Consider the following 24,270-nt stretch of genomic DNA (forward strand, 5'->3'; position numbering starts at 1 on the left):
TAGGAATGCCTGCGTCGTCGGCGCGACTGTGAGGCGCAGACAGCATTTTGTAGGAATGCCTGTGTCGTTGGCGCGACTGCGAGGCGCAGACAGAATTTATAGGAATGCCTGTGTCGTCGGCGCGACTGTGAGGCGCAGACAGCATTTTATAGGAATGCCTGTGTCGTTGGCGCGACTGCGAGGCGCAGACAGCTTTTTGTAGGAATGCCTGTGTCGTCGGCGCGACTGCGAGGCGCAGACAGCATTTTGTAGGAATGCCTGTGTCGCCGGCGTGACTGTGAGGCGCAGACAGCATTTTGTAGGAATGCCTGTGTTGTCGGCGTGACTGCGAGGCGCAGACAGCATTTTGTAGGAATGTCTGTGTCGTCGGCGCGACTGCGAGGCGCAGACAGCATTTTCTAGGAATGCCTGTGTCGTCGGCGCGACTGTGAGGCGCAGGCAGCTTCTTGTAGGAATGCCTGTGTCTTCGGCGCTAATGTGAGGCGCACACAGCATTTCGTAGGAATGCCTGTGTCGTCGGCGCGACTGCGAGGCGCAGACAGCATTTTGTAGGAATGCCTGTGTCGTCGGCGCGACTGTGAGGCGCAGACAGCTTTTTGTAGGAATGCCTGTGTCGTCGGCGCGACTGCGAGGCGGAGACAGCATTTTGTAGGAATGCCTGTGTCGTTGGCGTGACTGTGAGCCGCAGACAGCGTTTTGTAGGAATGCCTGTGTTGTCGGCGCGACTGCGAGGCGCAGACAGCATTTGTAGGAATGTCTGTGTCGTCGGCGCGACTGCGAGGCGCAGACAGCATTCTCTAGGAATGCCTGTGTCGTCGGCGCGACTGTGAGGCGCAGGCAGCTTCTTGTAGGAATGCCTGTGTCGTCGGCGCTAATGTGAGGCGCACACAGCATGTTGTAGGAATGCCTGTGTCGTTGGTGCGACTGCGAGGCGCAGACAGCATTTTGTAGGAATGCCTGTGTCGTCGGCGCGACTGTGAGGCGCAGACAGCATTTTATAGGGATGCCTGTGTCGTCGGCGCGACTGTGAGGCGCAGACAGCATTTTGTAGGAATGCCTGTGTCCTCGGTGTGACTGTGAGGCGCAGACAGCATTTTATAGGAATGCCTGCATCGTCGGCGCGACTGTGAGGCGCAGACAGCATTATGTAGGAATGCCTGTGTCGTTGGCGCGACTGCGAGGCGCAGACAGAATTTATAGGAATGCCTGTGTCGTCGGCGCGACTGTGAATCGCAGACAGCATTTTATAGGAATGCCTGTGTCATTGGGGCGACTGCGAGGCGCAGACAGCTTTTTGTAGGATTGCCTGTGTCGTCGGCGCGACTGTGAGGCGCAGACAGCATTTTATAGGAATGCCTGTGTCGTCGGCGCGACTGCGAGGCGCAGGCAGCATTTTGTAGGAATGCCTGTGTCGTTGGCGCGACTGTGAGGCGCAGACAGCATTTTCTAGGAATGCCTGTGTCGTCGGCGCGACTGCGAGGCGCAGACAGCATTTCGTAGGAATGCCTGTGTCGTCGGCGCGACTGTGAGGCGCAGACAGCATTTTGTAGGAATGCCTGTGTCGTCGGCGCGACTGGGAGGCGCAGACAGCATTTTGTAGGAATGCCTGTGTCGTCGGCGCGACTGCGAGGCGCAGACAGCATTTTGTAGGAATGCCTGTGTCGTCGGCGCGACTGTGAGGCGCAGACAGCATTTTGTAGGAATGCCTGTGTCGTCGGCGCGACTGCGAGGCGCAGACAGCATTTTGTAGGAATGCCTGTGTCGTCGGCGCGACTGTGAGGCGCACACCGCATTTTATAGGAATGCCTGTGTCGTCGGCGCGACTGCTTGGCGCTGACAGCATTTTGTAGGAATGCCTGTGTCGTCGGCGCGACTGTTAGGCGCAGACAGCATTTTCTAGGAATGCCTGTGTCGTCGGCACGACGGCGAGGCGCAGACAGCATTTTGTAGGAATGCCTGTGTCGTTGGCGCGACTGCGAGGCGCAGACAGCATTTTGTAGGAATGCCTGTGTCGTCGGCGCGATTGTGACGCGAAGACAGCATTTTATAGGAATGCCTGTGTCGTCGGCGCGACTGTGAGGCGCAGACAGCATTTTGTAGGAATGCCTGTGTCGCCGGCGTGACTGTGAGGCGCCGACAGTATTTTGTTGGAATGCCTGTGTCGTTGGCGCGACTGTGAGGCGCAGACAGCATTTTCTAGGAATGCCTGTGTCGTCGGCGCGACTGCGAGGTGCAGACAGCATTTCGTAGGAATGCCTGTGTCGTCGGCGCGACTGCGAGGCTCAGACAGCATTTTGTAGGAATGCCTGTGTCGTCGGCGCGACTGTGAGGCGCAGACAGCTTTTTGTAGGAATGCCTGTGTCGTCGGCGCGACTGCGAGGCGCAGACAGCATTTTGTAGGAATGCATGTGTCGTTGGCGTGACTGTGAGGCGCAGACAGCATTTTGTAGGAATGCCTGTGTTGTCGGCGCGACTGCGAGGCGCAGACAGCATTTTGTAGGAATGTCTGTGTCGTCGGCGCGACTGCGAGGCGCAGACAGCATTTTCTAGGAATGCCTGTGTCGTCGGCGCGACTGTGAGGCGCAGGCAGCTTCTTGTAGGAATGCCTGTGTCTTCGGCGCTAATGTGAGGCGCACACAGCATGTTGTAGGAATGCCTGTGTCGTTGGTGCGACTGCGAGGCGCAGACAGCATTTTGTAGGAATGCCTGTGTCGTCGGCGCGACTGTGAGGCGCAGACAGACTTTTATAGGAATGCCTGTATCGTCGGCGCGACTGCGAGGCGCAGACAGCATTTTGTAGGAATGCCTGTGTCGTTGGCGCGACTGTGAGGCGCAGACAGCATTTTCTAGGAATGCCTGTGTCGTCGGCGCGACTGCGAGGCGCAGACAGCATTTCGTAGGAATGCCTGTGTCGTCGGCGCGACTGCGAGGCGCAGACAGCATTTTGTAGGAATTCCTGTGTCGTCGGCGTGACTGTGAGGCGCCAACAGTATTTTGTTGGAATGCCTGTGTCGTTGGCGCGACTGTGAGGCGCAGACAGCATTTGCTAGGAATGCCTGTGTCGTCGGCGCGACTGCGAGGCGCAGACAGCATTTCGTAGGAATGCTTGTGTCGTCGGCGCGACTGCGAGGCGCAGACAGCATTTTGTAGGAATGCCTGTGTCGTTGGCGCGACTGCGAGGCGCAGACAGCATTTTGTAGGAATGCCTGTGTCGTCGGCGCGACTGTGACGCGCAGACAGCATTTTATAGGAATGCCTGTGTCGTCGGCGCGACTGTGAGGCGCAGACAGCATTTTGTAGGAATGCCTGTGTCGTCGGCGCGACTGGAAGGCGCAGACAGCATTTTGTAGGAATGCCTGTGTCGTCGGCGCGACTGCGAGGCGCAGACAGCATTTTGTAGGAATGCCTGTGTCGTCGGCGCGACTGCGAGGCGCAGACAGCATTTTCTAGGAATGCCTGTGTCGTCGGCGCGACTGTGAGGCGCAGGCAGCTTCTTGTAGGAATGCCTGTGTCTTCGGCGCTAATGTGAGGCGCACACAGCATGTTGTAGGAATGCCTGTGTCGTTGGTGTGACTGCGAGGCGCAGACAGCATTTTGTAGGAATGCCTGTGTCGTCGGCGCGACTGTGAGGCGCAGACAGACTTTTATAGGAATGCCTGTATCGTCGGCGCGACTGTGAGGCGCAGACAGCATTTTGTAGGAATGCCTGTGTCGTCGGTGCGACTGTGAGGCGCAGACAGCATTTTATAGGAATGCCTGCGTCGTCGGCGCGACTGTGAGGCGCAGACAGCATTTTGTAGGAATGCCTGTGTCGTTGGCGCGACTGCGAGGCGCAGACAGAATTTATAGGAATGCCTGTGTCGTCGGCGCGACTGTGAGGCGCAGACAGCATTTTATAGGAATGCCTGTGTCGTTGGCGCGACTGCGAGGCGCAGACAGCTTTTTGTAGGAATGCCTGTGTCGTCGGCGCGACTGCGAGGCGCAGACAGCATTTTGTAGGAATGCCTGTGTCGCCGGCGTGACTGTGAGGCGCCGACAGTATTTTGTTGGAATGCCTGTGTCGTTGGCGCGACTGTGAGGCGCAGACAGCATTTTCTAGGAATGCCTGTGTCGTCGGCGCGACTGCGAGGCGCAGACAGCATTTCGTAGGAATGCCTGTGTCGTCGGCGCGACTGCGAGGCGCAGACAGCATTTTGTAGGAATGCCTGTGTCGTCGGCGCGACTGTGAGGCGCAGACAGCTTTTTGTAGGAATGCCTGTGTCGTCGGCGTGACTGCGAGGCGCAGACAGCATTTTGTAGGAATGCCTGTGTCGTTGGCGTGACTGTGAGGCGCAGACAGCGTTTTGTAGGAATGCCTGTGTCGTCGGCGCGACTGCGAGGCGCAGACAGCATTTGTAGGAATGTCTGTGTCGTCGGCGCGACTGCAAGGCGCAGACAGCATTTTCTAGGAATGCCTGTGTCGTCGGCGCGACTGTGAGGCGCAGGCAGCTTCTTGTAGGAATGCCTGTGTCGTCGGCGCTAATGTGAGGCGCACAGAGCATGTTGTAGTAATGCCTGTGTCGTTGGTGCGACTGCGAGGCGCAGACAGCATTTTGTAGGAATGCCTGTGTCGTCGGCGCGACTGTGAGGTGCAGACAGCATTTCGTAGGAATGCCTGTGTCGTCGGCGCGACTGCGAGGCGCAGACAGCATTTTGTAGGAATGCCTGTGTCGTCGGCGCGACTGTGAGGCGCAGACAGCATTTTATAGGAATGCCTGTGTCATTGGCGCGACTGCGAGGCGCAGACAGCTTTTTGTAGGATTGCCTGTGTCGTCGGCGCGACTGTGAGGCGCAGACAGCATTTTATAGGAATGCCTGTGTCGTCGGCGCGACTGCGAGGCGCAGACAGCATTTTGTAGGAATGCCTGTGTCGTTGGCGCGACTGTGAGGCGCAGACAGCATTTTCTAGGAATGCCTGTGTCGTCGGCGCGACTGCGAGGCGCAGACAGCATTTCGTAGGAATGCCTGTGTCGTCGGCGCGACTGCGAGGCGCAGACAGCATTTTGTAGGAATGCCTGTGTCGTCGGCGTGACTGTGAGGTGCCAACAGTATTTTGTTAGAATGCCTGTGTCGTTGGCGCGACTGTGAGGCGCAGACAGCATTTTCTAGGAATGCCTGTGTCGTCGGCGCGACTGCGAGGCGCAGACAGCATTTCGTAGGAATGCTTGTGTCGTCGGCGCGACTGCGAGGCGCAGGCAGCATTTTGTACGAATGCCTGTGTCGTTGGCGCGACTGCGAGGCGCAGACAGCATTTTGTAGGAATGCCTGTGTCGTCGGCGCGACTGTGACGCGCAGACAGCATTTTATAGGAATGCCTGTGTCGTCGGCGCGACTGTGAGGCGCAGACAGCATTTTGTAGGAATGCCTGTGTCGTCGGCGCGACTGGAAGGCGCAGACAGCATTTTGTAATAATGCCTGTGTCGTCGGCGCGACTGCGAGGCGCAGACAGCATTTTGTAGGAATGCCTGTGTCGTCGGCGCGACTGCGAGGCGCAGACAGCATTTTGTAGGAATGCCTGTGTCGTCGGCGCGACTGTGAGGCGCACACCGCATTTTGTAGGAATGCCTGTGTCGTCGGCGCGACTGCTTGGCGCTGACAGCATTTTGTAGGAATGCCTGTGTCGTCGGCGCGACTGTTAGGCGCAGACAGCATTTTCTAGGAATGCCTGTGTCGTCGGCGCGACTGTGAGGCGTAGACAGCATTTTCTAGAAATGCTTGTGTCGTCGGCGCGACTGCGAGGCGCAGACAGCATTTTGTAGGAATGCCTGTGTCGTTGGCGCGACTGCGAGGCGCAGACAGCATTTTATAGGAATGCCTGTGTCGTTGGCGCGACTGTGACGCGCAGACAGCATTTTATAGGAGTGCCTGTGTCGTCGGCGCGACTGTGAGGCGCAGACAGCATTTTGTAGGAATGCCTGTGTCGTCGGCGTGACTGTGAGGCGCAGACAGCATTTCGTAGGAATGCCTGTGTCGTCGGCGCGACTGCGAGGCGCAGACAGCATTTTGTAGGAATGCCTGTGTCGTCGGCGTGACTGTGAGGCGCCAACAGTATTTTGTTGGAATGCCTGTGTCGTTGGCGCGACTGTGAGGCGCAGACAGCATTTGCTAGGAATGCCTGTGTCGTCGGCGCGACTGCGAGGCGCAGACAGCATTTCGTAGGAATGCTTGTGTCGTCGGCGCGACTGCGAGGCGCAGACAGCATTTTGTAGGAATGCCTGTGTCGTTGGCGCGACTGCGAGGCGCAGACAGCATTTTGTAGGAATGCCTGTGTCGTCGGCGCGACTGTGACGCGCAGACAGCATTTTATAGGAATGCCTGTGTCGTCGGCGCGACTGTGAGGCGCAGACAGCATTTTGTAGGAATGCCTGTGTCGTCGGCGCGACTGGAAGGCGCAGACAGCATTTTGTAGGAATGCCTGTGTCGTCGGCGCGACTGCGAGGCGCAGACAGCATTTTGTAGGAATGCCTGTGTCGTCGGCGCGACTGTGAGGCGCAGACAGCTTTTTGTAGGAATGCCTGTGTCGTCGGCGCGACTGCGAGGCGCAGACAGCATTTTGTAGGAATGTCTGTGTCGTCGGCGCGACTGCGAGGCGCAGACAGCATTTTCTAGGAATGCCTGTGTCGTCGGCGCGACTGTGAGGCGCAGGCAGCTTCTTGTAGGAATGCCTGTGTCTTCGGCGCTAATGTGAGGCGCACACAGCATGTTGTAGGAATGCCTGTGTCGTTGGTGCGACTGCGAGGCGCAGACAGCATTTTGTAGGAATGCCTGTGTCGTCGGCGCGACTGTGAGGCGCAGACAGACTTTTATAGGAATGCCTGTATCGTCGGCGCGACTGTGAGGCGCAGACAGCATTTTGTAGGAATGCCTGTGTCGTCGGTGCGACTGTGAGGCGCAGACAGCATTTTATAGGAATGCCTGCGTCGTCGGCGCGACTGTGAGGCGCAGACAGCATTTTGTAGGAATGCCTGTGTCGTTGGCGCGACTGCGAGGCGCAGACAGAATTTATAGGAATGCCTGTGTCGTCGGCGCGACTGTGAGGCGCAGACAGCATTTTATAGGAATGCCTGTGTCGTTGGCGCGACTGCGAGGCGCAGACAGCTTTTTGTAGGAATGCCTGTGTCGTCGGCGCGACTGCGAGGCGCAGACAGCATTTTGTAGGAATGCCTGTGTCGCCGGCGTGACTGTGAGGCGCCGACAGTATTTTGTTGGAATGCCTGTGTCGTTGGCGCGACTGTGAGGCGCAGACAGCATTTTCTAGGAATGCCTGTGTCGTCGGCGCGACTGCGAGGCGCAGACAGCATTTCGTAGGAATGCCTGTGTCGTCGGCGCGACTGCGAGGCGCAGACAGCATTTTGTAGGAATGCCTGTGTCGTCGGCGCGACTGTGAGGCGCAGACAGCTTTTTGTAGGAATGCCTGTGTCGTCGGCGTGACTGCGAGGCGCAGACAGCATTTTGTAGGAATGCCTGTGTCGTTGGCGTGACTGTGAGGCGCAGACAGCGTTTTGTAGGAATGCCTGTGTCGTCGGCGCGACTGCGAGGCGCAGACAGCATTTGTAGGAATGTCTGTGTCGTCGGCGCGACTGCAAGGCGCAGACAGCATTTTCTAGGAATGCCTGTGTCGTCGGCGCGACTGTGAGGCGCAGGCAGCTTCTTGTAGGAATGCCTGTGTCGTCGGCGCTAATGTGAGGCGCACACAGCATGTTGTAGTAATGCCTGTGTCGTTGGTGCGACTGCGAGGCGCAGACAGCATTTTGTAGGAATGCCTGTGTCGTCGGCGCGACTGTGAGGCGCAGACAGCATTTCGTAGGAATGCCTGTGTCGTCGGCGCGACTGCGAGGCGCAGACAGCATTTTGTAGGAATGCCTGTGTCGTCGGCGCGACTGTGAGGCGCAGACAGCATTTTATAGGAATGCCTGTGTCATTGGCGCGACTGCGAGGCGCAGACAGCTTTTTGTAGGATTGGCTGTGTCGTCGGCGCGACTGTGAGGCGCAGACAGCATTTTATAGGAATGCCTGTGTCGTCGGCGCGACTGCGAGGCGCAGACAGCATTTTGTAGGAATGCCTGTGTCGTTGGCGCGACTGTGAGGCGCAGACAGCATTTTCTAGGAATGCCTGTTTCGTCGGCGCGACTGCGAGGCGCAGACAGCATTTCGTAGGAATGCCTGTGTCGTCGGCGCGACTGCGAGGCGCAGACAGCATTTTGTAGGAATGCCTTTGTCGTCGGCGTGACTGTGAGGTGCCAACAGTATTTTGTTGGAATGCCTGTGTCGTTGGCGCGACTGTGAGGCGCAGACAGCATTTTCTAGGAATGCCTGTGTCGTCGGCGCGACTGCGAGGCGCAGACAGCATTTCGTAGGAATGCTTGTGTCGTCGGCGCGACTGCGAGGCGCAGGCAGCATTTTGTACGAATGCCTGTGTCGTTGGCGCGACTGCGAGGCGCAGACAGCATTTTGTAGGAATGCCTGTGTCGTCGGCGCGACTGTGACGCGCAGACAGCATTTTATAGGAATGCCTGTGTCGTCGGCGCGACTGTGAGGCGCAGACAGCATTTTGTAGGAATGCCTGTGTCGTCGGCGCGACTGGAAGGCGCAGACAGCATTTTGTAGGAATGCCTGTGTCGTCGGCGCGACTGTGAGGCGCAGACAGCTTTTTGTAGGAATGCCTGTGTCGTCGGCGCGACTGCGAGGCGGAGACAGCATTTTGTAGGAATGCCTGTGTCGTTGGCGTGACTGTGAGCCGCAGACAGCGTTTTGTAGGAATGCCTGTGTTGTCGGCGCGACTGCGAGGCGCAGACAGCATTTGTAGGAATGTCTGTGTCGTCGGCGCGACTGCGAGGCGCAGACAGCATTCTCTAGGAATGCCTGTGTCGTCGGCGCGACTGTGAGGCGCAGGCAGCTTCTTGTAGGAATGCCTGTGTCGTCGGCGCTAATGTGAGGCGCACACAGCATGTTGTAGGAATGCCTGTGTCGTTGGTGCGACTGCGAGGCGCAGACAGCATTTTGTAGGAATGCCTGTGTCGTCGGCGCGACTGTGAGGCGCAGACAGCATTTTATAGGGATGCCTGTGTCGTCGGCGCGACTGTGAGGCGCAGACAGCATTTTGTAGGAATGCCTGTGTCCTCGGTGTGACTGTGAGGCGCAGACAGCATTTTATAGGAATGCCTGCATCGTCGGCGCGACTGTGAGGCGCAGACAGCATTATGTAGGAATGCCTGTGTCGTTGGCGCGACTGCGAGGCGCAGACAGAATTTATAGGAATGCCTGTGTCGTCGGCGCGACTGTGAATCGCAGACAGCATTTTATAGGAATGCCTGTGTCATTGGGGCGACTGCGAGGCGCAGACAGCTTTTTGTAGGATTGCCTGTGTCGTCGGCGCGACTGTGAGGCGCAGACAGCATTTTATAGGAATGCCTGTGTCGTCGGCGCGACTGCGAGGCGCAGGCAGCATTTTGTAGGAATGCCTGTGTCGTTGGCGCGACTGTGAGGCGCAGACAGCATTTTCTAGGAATGCCTGTGTCGTCGGCGCGACTGCGAGGCGCAGACAGCATTTCGTAGGAATGCCTGTGTCGTCGGCGCGACTGTGAGGCGCAGACAGCATTTTGTAGGAATGCCTGTGTCGTCGGCGCGACTGGGAGGCGCAGACAGCATTTTGTAGGAATGCCTGTGTCGTCGGCGCGACTGCGAGGCGCAGACAGCATTTTGTAGGAATGCCTGTGTCGTCGGCGCGACTGTGAGGCGCAGACAGCATTTTGTAGGAATGCCTGTGTCGTCGGCGCGACTGCGAGGCGCAGACAGCATTTTGTAGGAATGCCTGTGTCGTCGGCGCGACTGTGAGGCGCACACCGCATTTTATAGGAATGCCTGTGTCGTCGGCGCGACTGCTTGGCGCTGACAGCATTTTGTAGGAATGCCTGTGTCGTCGGCGCGACTGTTAGGCGCAGACAGCATTTTCTAGGAATGCCTGTGTCGTCGGCACGACGGCGAGGCGCAGACAGCATTTTGTAGGAATGCCTGTGTCGTTGGCGCGACTGCGAGGCGCAGACAGCATTTTGTAGGAATGCCTGTGTCGTCGGCGCGATTGTGACGCGAAGACAGCATTTTATAGGAATGCCTGTGTCGTCGGCGCGACTGTGAGGCGCAGACAGCATTTTGTAGGAATGCCTGTGTCGCCGGCGTGACTGTGAGGCGCCGACAGTATTTTGTTGGAATGCCTGTGTCGTTGGCGCGACTGTGAGGCGCAGACAGCATTTTCTAGGAATGCCTGTGTCGTCGGCGCGACTGCGAGGTGCAGACAGCATTTCGTAGGAATGCCTGTGTCGTCGGCGCGACTGCGAGGCTCAGACAGCATTTTGTAGGAATGCCTGTGTCGTCGGCGCGACTGTGAGGCGCAGACAGCTTTTTGTAGGAATGCCTGTGTCGTCGGCGCGACTGCGAGGCGCAGACAGCATTTTGTAGGAATGCATGTGTCGTTGGCGTGACTGTGAGGCGCAGACAGCATTTTGTAGGAATGCCTGTGTTGTCGGCGCGACTGCGAGGCGCAGACAGCATTTTGTAGGAATGTCTGTGTCGTCGGCGCGACTGCGAGGCGCAGACAGCATTTTCTAGGAATGCCTGTGTCGTCGGCGCGACTGTGAGGCGCAGGCAGCTTCTTGTAGGAATGCCTGTGTCTTCGGCGCTAATGTGAGGCGCACACAGCATGTTGTAGGAATGCCTGTGTCGTTGGTGCGACTGCGAGGCGCAGACAGCATTTTGTAGGAATGCCTGTGTCGTCGGCGCGACTGTGAGGCGCAGACAGACTTTTATAGGAATGCCTGTATCGTCGGCGCGACTGCGAGGCGCAGACAGCATTTTGTAGGAATGCCTGTGTCGTTGGCGCGACTGTGAGGCGCAGACAGCATTTTCTAGGAATGCCTGTGTCGTCGGCGCGACTGCGAGGCGCAGACAGCATTTCGTAGGAATGCCTGTGTCGTCGGCGCGACTGCGAGGCGCAGACAGCATTTTGTAGGAATTCCTGTGTCGTCGGCGTGACTGTGAGGCGCCAACAGTATTTTGTTGGAATGCCTGTGTCGTTGGCGCGACTGTGAGGCGCAGACAGCATTTGCTAGGAATGCCTGTGTCGTCGGCGCGACTGCGAGGCGCAGACAGCATTTCGTAGGAATGCTTGTGTCGTCGGCGCGACTGCGAGGCGCAGACAGCATTTTGTAGGAATGCCTGTGTCGTTGGCGCGACTGCGAGGCGCAGACAGCATTTTGTAGGAATGCCTGTGTCGTCGGCGCGACTGTGACGCGCAGACAGCATTTTATAGGAATGCCTGTGTCGTCGGCGCGACTGTGAGGCGCAGACAGCATTTTGTAGGAATGCCTGTGTCGTCGGCGCGACTGGAAGGCGCAGACAGCATTTTGTAGGAATGCCTGTGTCGTCGGCGCGACTGCGAGGCGCAGACAGCATTTTGTAGGAATGCCTGTGTCGTCGGCGCGACTGCGAGGCGCAGACAGCATTTTCTAGGAATGCCTGTGTCGTCGGCGCGACTGTGAGGCGCAGGCAGCTTCTTGTAGGAATGCCTGTGTCTTCGGCGCTAATGTGAGGCGCACACAGCATGTTGTAGGAATGCCTGTGTCGTTGGTGTGACTGCGAGGCGCAGACAGCATTTTGTAGGAATGCCTGTGTCGTCGGCGCGACTGTGAGGCGCAGACAGACTTTTATAGGAATGCCTGTATCGTCGGCGCGACTGTGAGGCGCAGACAGCATTTTGTAGGAATGCCTGTGTCGTCGGTGCGACTGTGAGGCGCAGACAGCATTTTATAGGAATGCCTGCGTCGTCGGCGCGACTGTGAGGCGCAGACAGCATTTTGTAGGAATGCCTGTGTCGTTGGCGCGACTGCGAGGCGCAGACAGAATTTATAGGAATGCCTGTGTCGTCGGCGCGACTGTGAGGCGCAGACAGCATTTTATAGGAATGCCTGTGTCGTTGGCGCGACTGCGAGGCGCAGACAGCTTTTTGTAGGAATGCCTGTGTCGTCGGCGCGACTGCGAGGCGCAGACAGCATTTTGTAGGAATGCCTGTGTCGCCGGCGTGACTGTGAGGCGCCGACAGTATTTTGTTGGAATGCCTGTGTCGTTGGCGCGACTGTGAGGCGCAGACAGCATTTTCTAGGAATGCCTGTGTCGTCGGCGCGACTGCGAGGCGCAGACAGCATTTCGTAGGAATGCCTGTGTCGTCGGCGCGACTGCGAGGCGCAGACAGCATTTTGTAGGAATGCCTGTGTCGTCGGCGCGACTGTGAGGCGCAGACAGCTTTTTGTAGGAATGCCTGTGTCGTCGGCGTGACTGCGAGGCGCAGACAGCATTTTGTAGGAATGCCTGTGTCGTTGGCGTGACTGTGAGGCGCAGACAGCGTTTTGTAGGAATGCCTGTGTCGTCGGCGCGACTGCGAGGCGCAGACAGCATTTGTAGGAATGTCTGTGTCGTCGGCGCGACTGCAAGGCGCAGACAGCATTTTCTAGGAATGCCTGTGTCGTCGGCGCGACTGTGAGGCGCAGGCAGCTTCTTGTAGGAATGCCTGTGTCGTCGGCGCTAATGTGAGGCGCACAGAGCATGTTGTAGTAATGCCTGTGTCGTTGGTGCGACTGCGAGGCGCAGACAGCATTTTGTAGGAATGCCTGTGTCGTCGGCGCGACTGTGAGGTGCAGACAGCATTTCGTAGGAATGCCTGTGTCGTCGGCGCGACTGCGAGGCGCAGACAGCATTTTGTAGGAATGCCTGTGTCGTCGGCGCGACTGTGAGGCGCAGACAGCATTTTATAGGAATGCCTGTGTCATTGGCGCGACTGCGAGGCGCAGACAGCTTTTTGTAGGATTGCCTGTGTCGTCGGCGCGACTGTGAGGCGCAGACAGCATTTTATAGGAATGCCTGTGTCGTCGGCGCGACTGCGAGGCGCAGACAGCATTTTGTAGGAATGCCTGTGTCGTTGGCGCGACTGTGAGGCGCAGACAGCATTTTCTAGGAATGCCTGTGTCGTCGGCGCGACTGCGAGGCGCAGACAGCATTTCGTAGGAATGCCTGTGTCGTCGGCGCGACTGCGAGGCGCAGACAGCATTTTGTAGGAATGCCTGTGTCGTCGGCGTGACTGTGAGGTGCCAACAGTATTTTGTTAGAATGCCTGTGTCGTTGGCGCGACTGTGAGGCGCAGACAGCATTTTCTAGGAATGCCTGTGTCGTCGGCGCGACTGCGAGGCGCAGACAGCATTTCGTAGGAATGCTTGTGTCGTCGGCGCGACTGCGAGGCGCAGGCAGCATTTTGTACGAATGCCTGTGTCGTTGGCGCGACTGCGAGGCGCAGACAGCATTTTGTAGGAATGCCTGTGTCGTCGGCGCGACTGTGACGCGCAGACAGCATTTTATAGGAATGCCTGTGTCGTCGGCGCGACTGTGAGGCGCAGACAGCATTTTGTAGGAATGCCTGTGTCGTCGGCGCGACTGGAAGGCGCAGACAGCATTTTGTAATAATGCCTGTGTCGTCGGCGCGACTGCGAGGCGCAGACAGCATTTTGTAGGAATGCCTGTGTCGTCGGCGCGACTGCGAGGCGCAGACAGCATTTTGTAGGAATGCCTGTGTCGTCGGCGCGACTGTGAGGCGCACACCGCATTTTGTAGGAATGCCTGTGTCGTCGGCGCGACTGCTTGGCGCTGACAGCATTTTGTAGGAATGCCTGTGTCGTCGGCGCGACTGTTAGGCGCAGACAGCATTTTCTAGGAATGCCTGTGTCGTCGGCGCGACTGTGAGGCGTAGACAGCATTTTCTAGAAATGCTTGTGTCGTCGGCGCGACTGCGAGGCGCAGACAGCATTTTGTAGGAATGCCTGTGTCGTTGGCGCGACTGCGAGGCGCAGACAGCATTTTATAGGAATGCCTGTGTCGTTGGCGCGACTGTGACGCGCAGACAGCATTTTATAGGAGTGCCTGTGTCGTCGGCGCGACTGTGAGGCGCAGACAGCATTTTGTAGGAATGCCTGTGTCGTCGGCGTGACTGTGAGGCGCAGACAGCATTTCGTAGGAATGCCTGTGTCGTCGGCGCGACTGCGAGGCGCAGACAGCATTTTGTAGGAATGCCTGTGTCGTCGGCGTGACTGTGAGGCGCCAACAGTATTTTGTTGGAATGCCTGTGTCGTTGGCGCGACTGTGAGGCGCAGACAGCATTTGCTAGGAATGCCTGTGTCGTCGGCGCGACTGCGAGGCGCAGACAGCATTTCGTAGGAATGCTTGTGTCGTCGGCGCGACTGCGAGGCGCAGACAGCATTTTGTAGGAATGCCTGTGTCGTTGGCGCGACTGCGAGGCGCAGACAGCATTTTGTAGGAATGCCTGTGTCGTCGGCGCGACTGTGACGCGCAGACAGCATTTTATAGGAATGCCTGTGTCGTCGGCGCGACTGTGAGGCGCAGACAGCATTTTGTAGGAATGCCTGTGTCGTCGGCGCGACTGGAAGGCGCAGACAGCATTTTGTAGGAATGCCTGTGTCGTCGGCGCGACTGCGAGGCGCAGACAGCATTTTGTAGGAATGCCTGTGTCGTCGGCGCGACTGTGAGGCGCAGACAGCTTTTTGTAGGAATGCCTGTGTCGTCGGCGCGACTGCGAGGCGCAGACAGCATTTTGTAGGAATGTCTGTGTCGTCGGCGCGACTGCGAGGCGCAGACAGCATTTTCTAGGAATGCCTGTGTCGTCGGCGCGACTGTGAGGCGCAGGCAGCTTCTTGTAGGAATGCCTGTGTCTTCGGCGCTAATGTGAGGCGCACACAGCATGTTGTAGGAATGCCTGTGTCGTTGGTGCGACTGCGAGGCGCAGACAGCATTTTGTAGGAATGCCTGTGTCGTCGGCGCGACTGTGAGGCGCAGACAGACTTTTATAGGAATGCCTGTATCGTCGGCGCGACTGTGAGGCGCAGACAGCATTTTGTAGGAATGCCTGTGTCGTCGGTGCGACTGTGAGGCGCAGACAGCATTTTATAGGAATGCCTGCGTCGTCGGCGCGACTGTGAGGCGCAGACAGCATTTTGTAGGAATGCCTGTGTCGTTGGCGCGACTGCGAGGCGCAGACAGAATTTATAGGAATGCCTGTGTCGTCGGCGCGACTGTGAGGCGCAGACAGCATTTTATAGGAATGCCTGTGTCGTTGGCGCGACTGCGAGGCGCAGACAGCTTTTTGTAGGAATGCCTGTGTCGTCGGCGCGACTGCGAGGCGCAGACAGCATTTTGTAGGAATGCCTGTGTCGCCGGCGTGACTGTGAGGCGCCGACAGTATTTTGTTGGAATGCCTGTGTCGTTGGCGCGACTGTGAGGCGCAGACAGCATTTTCTAGGAATGCCTGTGTCGTCGGCGCGACTGCGAGGCGCAGACAGCATTTCGTAGGAATGCCTGTGTCGTCGGCGCGACTGCGAGGCGCAGACAGCATTTTGTAGGAATGCCTGTGTCGTCGGCGCGACTGTGAGGCGCAGACAGCTTTTTGTAGGAATGCCTGTGTCGTCGGCGTGACTGCGAGGCGCAGACAGCATTTTGTAGGAATGCCTGTGTCGTTGGCGTGACTGTGAGGCGCAGACAGCGTTTTGTAGGAATGCCTGTGTCGTCGGCGCGACTGCGAGGCGCAGACAGCATTTGTAGGAATGTCTGTGTCGTCGGCGCGACTGCAAGGCGCAGACAGCATTTTCTAGGAATGCCTGTGTCGTCGGCGCGACTGTGAGGCGCAGGCAGCTTCTTGTAGGAATGCCTGTGTCGTCGGCGCTAATGTGAGGCGCACACAGCATGTTGTAGTAATGCCTGTGTCGTTGGTGCGACTGCGAGGCGCAGACAGCATTTTGTAGGAATGCCTGTGTCGTCGGCGCGACTGTGAGGCGCAGACAGCATTTCGTAGGAATGCCTGTGTCGTCGGCGCGACTGCGAGGCGCAGACAGCATTTTGTAGGAATGCCTGTGTCGTCGGCGCGACTGTGAGGCGCAGACAGCATTTTATAGGAATGCCTGTGTCATTGGCGCGACTGCGAGGCGCAGACAGCTTTTTGTAGGATTGGCTGTGTCGTCGGCGCGACTGTGAGGCGCAGACAGCATTTTATAGGAATGCCTGTGTCGTCGGCGCGACTGCGAGGCGCAGACAGCATTTTGTAGGAATGCCTGTGTCGTTGGCGCGACTGTGAGGCGCAGACAGCATTTTCTAGGAATGCCTGTTTCGTCGGCGCGACTGCGAGGCGCAGACAGCATTTCGTAGGAATGCCTGTGTCGTCGGCGCGACTGCGAGGCGCAGACAGCATTTTGTAGGAATGCCTTTGTCGTCGGCGTGACTGTGAGGTGCCAACAGTATTTTGTTGGAATGCCTGTGTCGTTGGCGCGACTGTGAGGCGCAGACAGCATTTTCTAGGAATGCCTGTGTCGTCGGCGCGACTGCGAGGCGCAGACAGCATTTCGTAGGAATGCTTGTGTCGTCGGCGCGACTGCGAGGCGCAGGCAGCATTTTGTACGAATGCCTGTGTCGTTGGCGCGACTGCGAGGCGCAGACAGCATTTTGTAGGAATGCCTGTGTCGTCGGCGCGACTGTGACGCGCAGACAGCATTTTATAGGAATGCCTGTGTCGTCGGCGCGACTGTGAGGCGCAGACAGCATTTTGTAGGAATGCCTGTGTCGTCGGCGCGACTGGAAGGCGCAGACAGCATTTTGTAATAATGCCTGTGTCGTCGGCGCGACTGCGAGGCGCAGACAGCATTTTGTAGGAATGCCTGTGTCGTCGGCGCGACTGCGAGGCGCAGACAGCATTTTGTAGGAATGCCTGTGTCGTCGGCGCGACTGCGAGGCGCAGACAGCATTTTGTAGGAATGCCTGTGTCGTCGGCGCGACTGTGAGGCGCACACCGCATTTTGTAGGAATGCTTGTGTCGTCGGCGCGACTGCTTGGCGCTGACAGCATTTTGTAGGAATGCCTGTGTCGTCGGCGCGACTGTTAGGCGCAGACAGCATTTTCTAGGAATGCCTGTGTCGTCGGCGCGACTGTGAGGCGTAGACAGCATTTTCTAGAAATGCTTGTGTCGTCGGCGCGACTGCGAGGCGCAGACAGCATTTTGTAGGAATGCCTGTGTCGTTGGCGCGACTGCGAGGCGCAGACAGCATTTTATAGGAATGCCTGTGTCGTTGGCGCGACTGTGACGCGCAGACAGCATTTTATAGGAGTGCCTGTGTCGTCGGCGCGACTGTGAGGCGCAGACAGCATTTTGTAGGAATGCCTTTGTCGCCGGCGTGACTGTGAGGCGCCGACAGCATTTTGTAGGAATGCCTGTGTCGTTGGCGTGACTGTGAGCCGCAGACAGCGTTTTGTAGGAATGCCTGTGTTGTCGGCGCGACTGCGAGGCGCAGACAGCATTTGTAGGAATGTCTGTGTCGTCGGCGCGACTGCGAGGCGCAGACAGCATTCTCTAAGAATGCCTGTGTCGTCGGCGCGACTGTGAGGCGCAGGCAGCTTCTTGTAGGAATGCCTGTGTCGTCGACGCTAATGTGAGGCGCACACAGCATGTTGTAGGAATGCCTGTGTCGTTGGTGCGACTGCGAGGCGCAGACAGCATTTTGTAGGAATGCCTGTGTCGTTGGCGCGACTGCGAGGCGCAGACAGAATTTATAGGAATGCCTGTGTCGTCGGCGCGACTGTGAGGCGCAGACAGCATTTTATAGGAATGCCTGTGTCGTTGGCGCGACTGCGAGGCGCAGACAGCTTTTTGTAGGAATGCCTGTGTCGTCGGCGCGACTGCGAGGCGCAGACAGCATTTTGTAGGAATGCCTGTGTCGCCGGCGTGACTGTGAGGCGCCGACAGTATTTTGTTGGAATGCCTGTGTCGTTGGCGCGACTGTGAGGCGCAGACAGCATTTTCTAGGAATGCCTGTGTCGTCGGCGCGACTGCGAGGCGCAGACAGCATTTCGTAGGAATGCCTGTGTCGTCGGCGCGACTGCGAGGCGCAGACAGCATTTTGTAGGAATGCCTGTGTCGTCGGCGCGACTGTGAGGCGCAGACAGCTTTTTGTAGGAATGCCTGTGTCGTCGGCGTGACTGCGAGGCGCAGACAGCATTTTGTAGGAATGCCTGTGTCGTTGGCGTGACTGTGAGGCGCAGACAGCGTTTTGTAGGAATGCCTGTGTCGTCGGCGCGACTGCGAGGCGCAGACAGCATTTGTAGGAATGTCTGTGTCGTCGGCGCGACTGCAAGGCGCAGACAGCATTTTCTAGGAATGCCTGTGTCGTCGGCGCGACTGTGAGGCGCAGGCAGCTTCTTGTAGGAATGCCTGTGTCGTCGGCGCTAATGTGAGGCGCACACAGCATGTTGTAGTAATGCCTGTGTCGTTGGTGCGACTGCGAGGCGCAGACAGCATTTTGTAGGAATGCCTGTGTCGTCGGCGCGACTGTGAGGCGCAGACAGCATTTCGTAGGAATGCCTGTGTCGTCGGCGCGACTGCGAGGCGCAGACAGCATTTTGTAGGAATGCCTGTGTCGTCGGCGCGACTGTGAGGCGCAGACAGCATTTTATAGGAATGCCTGTGTCATTGGCGCGACTGCGAGGCGCAGACAGCTTTTTGTAGGATTGGCTGTGTCGTCGGCGCGACTGTGAGGCGCAGACAGCATTTTATAGGAATGCCTGTGTCGTCGGCGCGACTGCGAGGCGCAGACAGCATTTTGTAGGAATGCCTGTGTCGTTGGCGCGACTGTGAGGCGCAGACAGCATTTTCTAGGAATGCCTGTTTCGTCGGCGCGACTGCGAGGCGCAGACAGCATTTCGTAGGAATGCCTGTGTCGTCGGCGCGACTGCGAGGCGCAGACAGCATTTTGTAGGAATGCCTTTGTCGTCGGCGTGACTGTGAGGTGCCAACAGTATTTTGTTGGAATGCCTGTGTCGTTGGCGCGACTGTGAGGCGCAGACAGCATTTTCTAGGAATGCCTGTGTCGTCGGCGCGACTGCGAGGCGCAGACAGCATTTCGTAGGAATGCTTGTGTCGTCGGCGCGACTGCGAGGCGCAGGCAGCATTTTGTACGAATGCCTGTGTCGTTGGCGCGACTGCGAGGCGCAGACAGCATTTTGTAGGAATGCCTGTGTCGTCGGCGCGACTGTGACGCGCAGACAGCATTTTATAGGAATGCCTGTGTCGTCGGCGCGACTGCGAGGCGCAGACAGAATTTATAGGAATGCCTGTGTCGTCGGCGCGACTGTGAGGCGCAGACAGCATTTTATAGGAATGCCTGTGTCGTTGGCGCGACTGCGAGGCGCAGACAGCATTTTGTAGGAATGCCTGTGCCGTCGGCGCGACTGTGAGGCGCACACCGCATTTTGTAGGAATGCTTGTGTCGTCGGCGCGACTGCTTGGCGCTGACAGCATTTTGTAGGAATGCCTGTGTCGTCGGCGCGACTGTTAGGCGCAGACAGCATTTTCTAGGAATGCCTGTGTCGTCGGCGCGACTGTGAGGCGTAGACAGCATTTTCTAGAAATGCTTGTGTCGTCGGCGCGACTGCGAGGCGCAGACAGCATTTTGTAGGAATGCCTGTGTCGTTGGCGCGACTGCGAGGCGCAGACAGCATTTTATAGGAATGCCTGTGTCGTTGGCGCGACTGTGACGCGCAGACAGCATTTTATAGGAGTGCCTGTGTCGTCGGCGCGACTGTGAGGCGCAGACAGCATTTTGTAGGAATGCCTTTGTCGCCGGCGTGACTGTGAGGCGCCGACAGCATTTTGTAGGAATGCCTGTGTCGTTGGCGTGACTGTGAGCCGCAGACAGCGTTTTGTAGGAATGCCTGTGTTGTCGGCGCGACTGCGAGGCGCAGACAGCATTTGTAGGAATGTCTGTGTCGTCGGCGCGACTGCGAGGCGCAGACAGCATTCTCTAAGAATGCCTGTGTCGTCGGCGCGACTGTGAGGCGCAGGCAGCTTCTTGTAGGAATGCCTGTGTCGTCGGCGCTAATGTGAGGCGCACACAGCATGTTGTAGGAATGCCTGTGTCGTTGGTGCGACTGCGAGGCGCAGACAGCATTTTGTAGGAATGCCTGTGTCGTTGGCGCGACTGCGAGGCGCAGACAGAATTTATAGGAATGCCTGTGTCGTCGGCGCGACTGTGAGGCGCAGACAGCATTTTATAGGAATGCCTGTGTCGTTGGCGCGACTGCGAGGCGCAGACAGCTTTTTGTAGGAATGCCTGTGTCGTCGGCGCGACTGCGAGGCGCAGACAGCATTTTGTAGGAATGCCTGTGTCGCCGGCGTGACTGTGAGGCGCCGACAGTATTTTGTTGGAATGCCTGTGTCGTTGGCGCGACTGTGAGGCGCAGACAGCATTTTCTAGGAATGCCTGTGTCGTCGGCGCGACTGCGAGGCGCAGACAGCATTTCGTAGGAATGCCTGTGTCGTCGGCGCGACTGCGAGGCGCAGACAGCATTTTGTAGGAATGCCTGTGTCGTCGGCGCGACTTTGAGGCGCAGACAGCTTTTTGTAGGAATGCCTGTGTCGTCGGCGTGACTGCGAGGCGCAGACAGCATTTTGTAGGAATGCCTGTGTCGTTGGCGTGACTGTGAGGCGCAGACAGCGTTTTGTAGGAATGCCTGTGTCGTCGGCGCGACTGCGAGGCGCAGACAGCATTTGTAGGAATGTCTGTGTCGTCGGCGCGACTGCAAGGCGCAGACAGCATTTTCTAGGAATGCCTGTGTCGTCGGCGCTAATGTGAGGCGCACACAGCATGTTGTAGTAATGCCTGTGTCGTTGGTGCGACTGCGAGGCGCAGACAGCATTTTGTAGGAATGCCTGTGTCGTCGGCGCGACTGTGAGGCGCAGACAGCATTTCGTAGGAATGCCTGTGTCGTCGGCGCGACTGCGAGGCGCAGACAGCATTTTGTAGGAATGCCTGTATCGTCGGCGCGACTGTGAGGCGCAGACAGCATTTTATAGGAATGCCTGTGTCATTGGCGCGACTGCGAGGCGCAGACAGCTTTTTGTAGGATTGCCTGTGTCGTCGGCGCGACTGTGAGGCGCAGACAGCATTTTATAGGAATGCCTGTGTCGTCGGCGCGACTGCGAGGCGCAGACAGCATTTTGTAGGAATGCCTGTGTCGTTGGCGTGACTGTGAGGCGCAGACAGCATTTTCTAGGAATGCCTGTGTCGTCGGCGCGACTGCGAGGCGCAGACAGCATTTCGTAGGAATGCCTGTGTCGTCGGCGCGACTGCGAGGCGCAGACAGCATTTTGTAGGAATGCCTGTGTCGTCGGCGTGACTGTGAGGTGCCAACAGTATTTTGTTGGAATGCCTGTGTCGTTGGCGCGTCTGTGAGGCGCAGACAGCATTTTCTAGGAATGCCTGTGTCGTCGGCGCGACTGCGAGGCGCAGACAGCATTTCGTAGGAATGCTTGTGTCGTCGGCGCGACTGCGAGGCGCAGGCAGCATTTTGTACGAATGCCTGTGTCGTTGGCGCGACTGCGAGGCGCAGACAGCATTTTGTAGGAATGCCTGTGTCGTCGGCGCGACTGTGACGCGCAGACAGCATTTTATAGGAATGCCTGTGTCGTCGGCGCGACTGTGAGGCGCAGACAGCATTTTGTAGGAATGCCTGTGTCGTCGGCGCGACTGGAAGGCGCAGACAGCATTTTGTAATAATGCCTGTGTCGTCGGCGCGACTGCGAGGCGCAGACAGCATTTTGTAGGAATGCCTGTGTCGTCGGCGCGACTGCGAGGCGCAGACAGCATTTTGTAGGAATGCCTGTGTCGTCGGCGCGACTGCGAGGCGCAGACAGCATTTTGTAGGAATGCCTGTGTCGTCGGCGCGACTGTGAGGCGCACACCGCATTTTGTAGGAATGCCTGTGTCGTCGGCGCGACTGCTTGGCGCTGACAGCATTTTGTAGGAATGCCTGTGTCGTCGGCGCGACTGTTAGGCGCAGACAGCATTTTCTAGGAATGCCTGTGTCGTCGGCGCGACTGTGAGGCGTAGACAGCATTTTCTAGAAATGCTTGTGTCGTCGGCGCGACTGCGAGGCGCAGACAGCATTTTGTAGGAATGCCTGTGTCGTTGGCGCGACTGCGAGGCGCAGAAAGCATTTTATAGGAATGCCGGTGTCGTTGGCGCGACTGTGACGCGCAGACAGCATTTTATAGGAGTGCCTGTGTCGTCGGCGCGACTGTGAGGCGCAGACAGCATTTTGTAGGAATGCCTGTGTCGCCGGCGTGACTGTGAGGCGCCGACAGCATTTTGTAGGAATGCCTGTGTCGTTGGCGTGACTGTGAGCCGCAGACAGCGTTTTGTAGGAATGCCTGTGTTGTCGGCGCGACTGCGAGGCGCAGACAGCATTTGTAGGAATGTCTGTGTCGTCGGCGCGACTGCGAGGCGCAGACAGCATTCTCTAGGAATGCCTGTGTCGTCGGCGCGACTGTGAGGCGCAGGCAGCTTCTTGTAGGAATGCCTGTGTCGTCGGCGCTAATGTGAGGCGCACACAGCATGTTGTAGGAATGCCTGTGTCGTTGGTGCGACTGCGAGGCGCAGACAGCATTTTGTAGGAATGCCTGTGTCGTCGGCGCGACTGTGAGGCGCAGACAGCATTTTATAGGGATGCCTGTGTCTTTGGCGCGACTGTGAGGCGCAGACAGCATTTTGTAGGAATGCCTGTGTCCTCGGTGCGACTGTGAGGCGCAGACAGCATTTTATAGGAATGCCTGCGTCGTCGGCGCGACTGTGAGGCGCAGACAGCATTTTGTAGGAATGCCTGTGTCGTTGGCGCGACTGCGAGGCGCAGACAGAATTTATAGGAATGCCTGTGTCGTCGGCGCGACTGTGAATCGCAGACAGCATTTTATAGGAATGCCTGTGTCATTGGCGCGACTGCGAGGCGCAGACAGCTTTTTGTAGGATTGCCTGTGTCGTCGGCGCGACTGTGAGGCGCAGACAGCATTTTATAGGAATGCCTGTGTCGTCGGCGCGACTGCGAGGCGCAGACAGCATTTTGTAGGAATGCCTGTGTCGTTGGCGCGACTGTGAGGCGCAGACAGCATTTTCTAGGAATGCCTGTGTCGTCGGCGCGACTGCGAGGCGCAGACAGCATTTCGTAGGAATGCCTGTGTCGTCGGCGCGACTGTGAGGCGCAGACAGCATTTTGTAGGAATGCCTGTGTCGTCGGCGCGACTGGGAGGCGCAGACAGCATTTTGTAGGAATGCCTGTGTCGTCGGCGCGACTGCGAGGCGCAGACAGCATTTTGTAGGAATGCCTGTGTCGTCGGTGCGACTGTGAGGCGCAGACAGCATTTTGTAGGAATGCCTGTGTCGTCGGCGCGACTGCGAGGCGCAGACAGCATTTTGTAGGAATGCCTGTGTCGTCGGCGCGACTGTGAGGCGCACACCGCATTTTATAGGAATGCCTGTGTCGTCGGCGCGACTGCTTGGTGCTGACAGCATTTTGTAGGAATGCCTGTGTCGTCGGCGCGACTGTTAGGCGCAGACAGCATTTTCTAGGAATGCCTGTGTCGTCGGCGCGACTGTGAGGCGTAGACAGCATTTTCTAGGAATGCCTGTGTCGTCGGCAAGACGGCGAGGAGCAGACAGCATTTTGTAGGAATGCCTGTGTCGTTGGCGCGACTGTGACGCGCAGACAGCATTTTATAGGAATGCCTGTGTCGTCGGCGCGACTGTGAGGCGCAGACAGCATTTTGTAGGAATGCCTGTGTCGCCGGCGTGACTGTGAGGCGCCGACAGTATTTTGTTGGAATGCCTGTGTCGTTGGCGCGACTGTGAGGCGCAGACAGCATTTTCTAGGAATGCCTGTGTCGTGGGCGCGACTGCGAGGTGCAGACAGCATTTCGTAGGAATGCCTGTGTCGTCGGCGCGACTGCGAGGCGCAGACAGCATTTTGTAGGAATGCCTGTGTCGTCGGCGCGACTGTGAGGCGCAGACAGCTTTTTGTAGGAATGCCTGTGTCGTCGGCGCGACTGCGAGGCGCAGACAGCATTTTGTAGGAATGCATGTGTCGTTGGCGTGACTTTGAGGCGCAGACAGCATTTTGTAGGAATGCCTGTGTTGTCGGCGCGACTGCGAGGCGCAGACAGCATTTTGTAGGAATGTCTGTGTCGTCGGCGCGACTGCGAGGCGCAGACAGCATTTTCTAGGAATGCCTGTGTCGTCGGCGCGACTGTGAGGCGCAGGCAGCTTCTTGTAGGAATGCCTGTGTCTTCGGCGCTAATGTGAGGCGCACACA

The sequence above is a fragment of the Dermacentor andersoni genome, chromosome 3, assembly GCF_023375885.2.
Source record: "Dermacentor andersoni chromosome 3, qqDerAnde1_hic_scaffold, whole genome shotgun sequence".
NCBI classification, from domain to species: Eukaryota; Metazoa; Arthropoda; class Arachnida; order Ixodida; family Ixodidae; genus Dermacentor; species Dermacentor andersoni.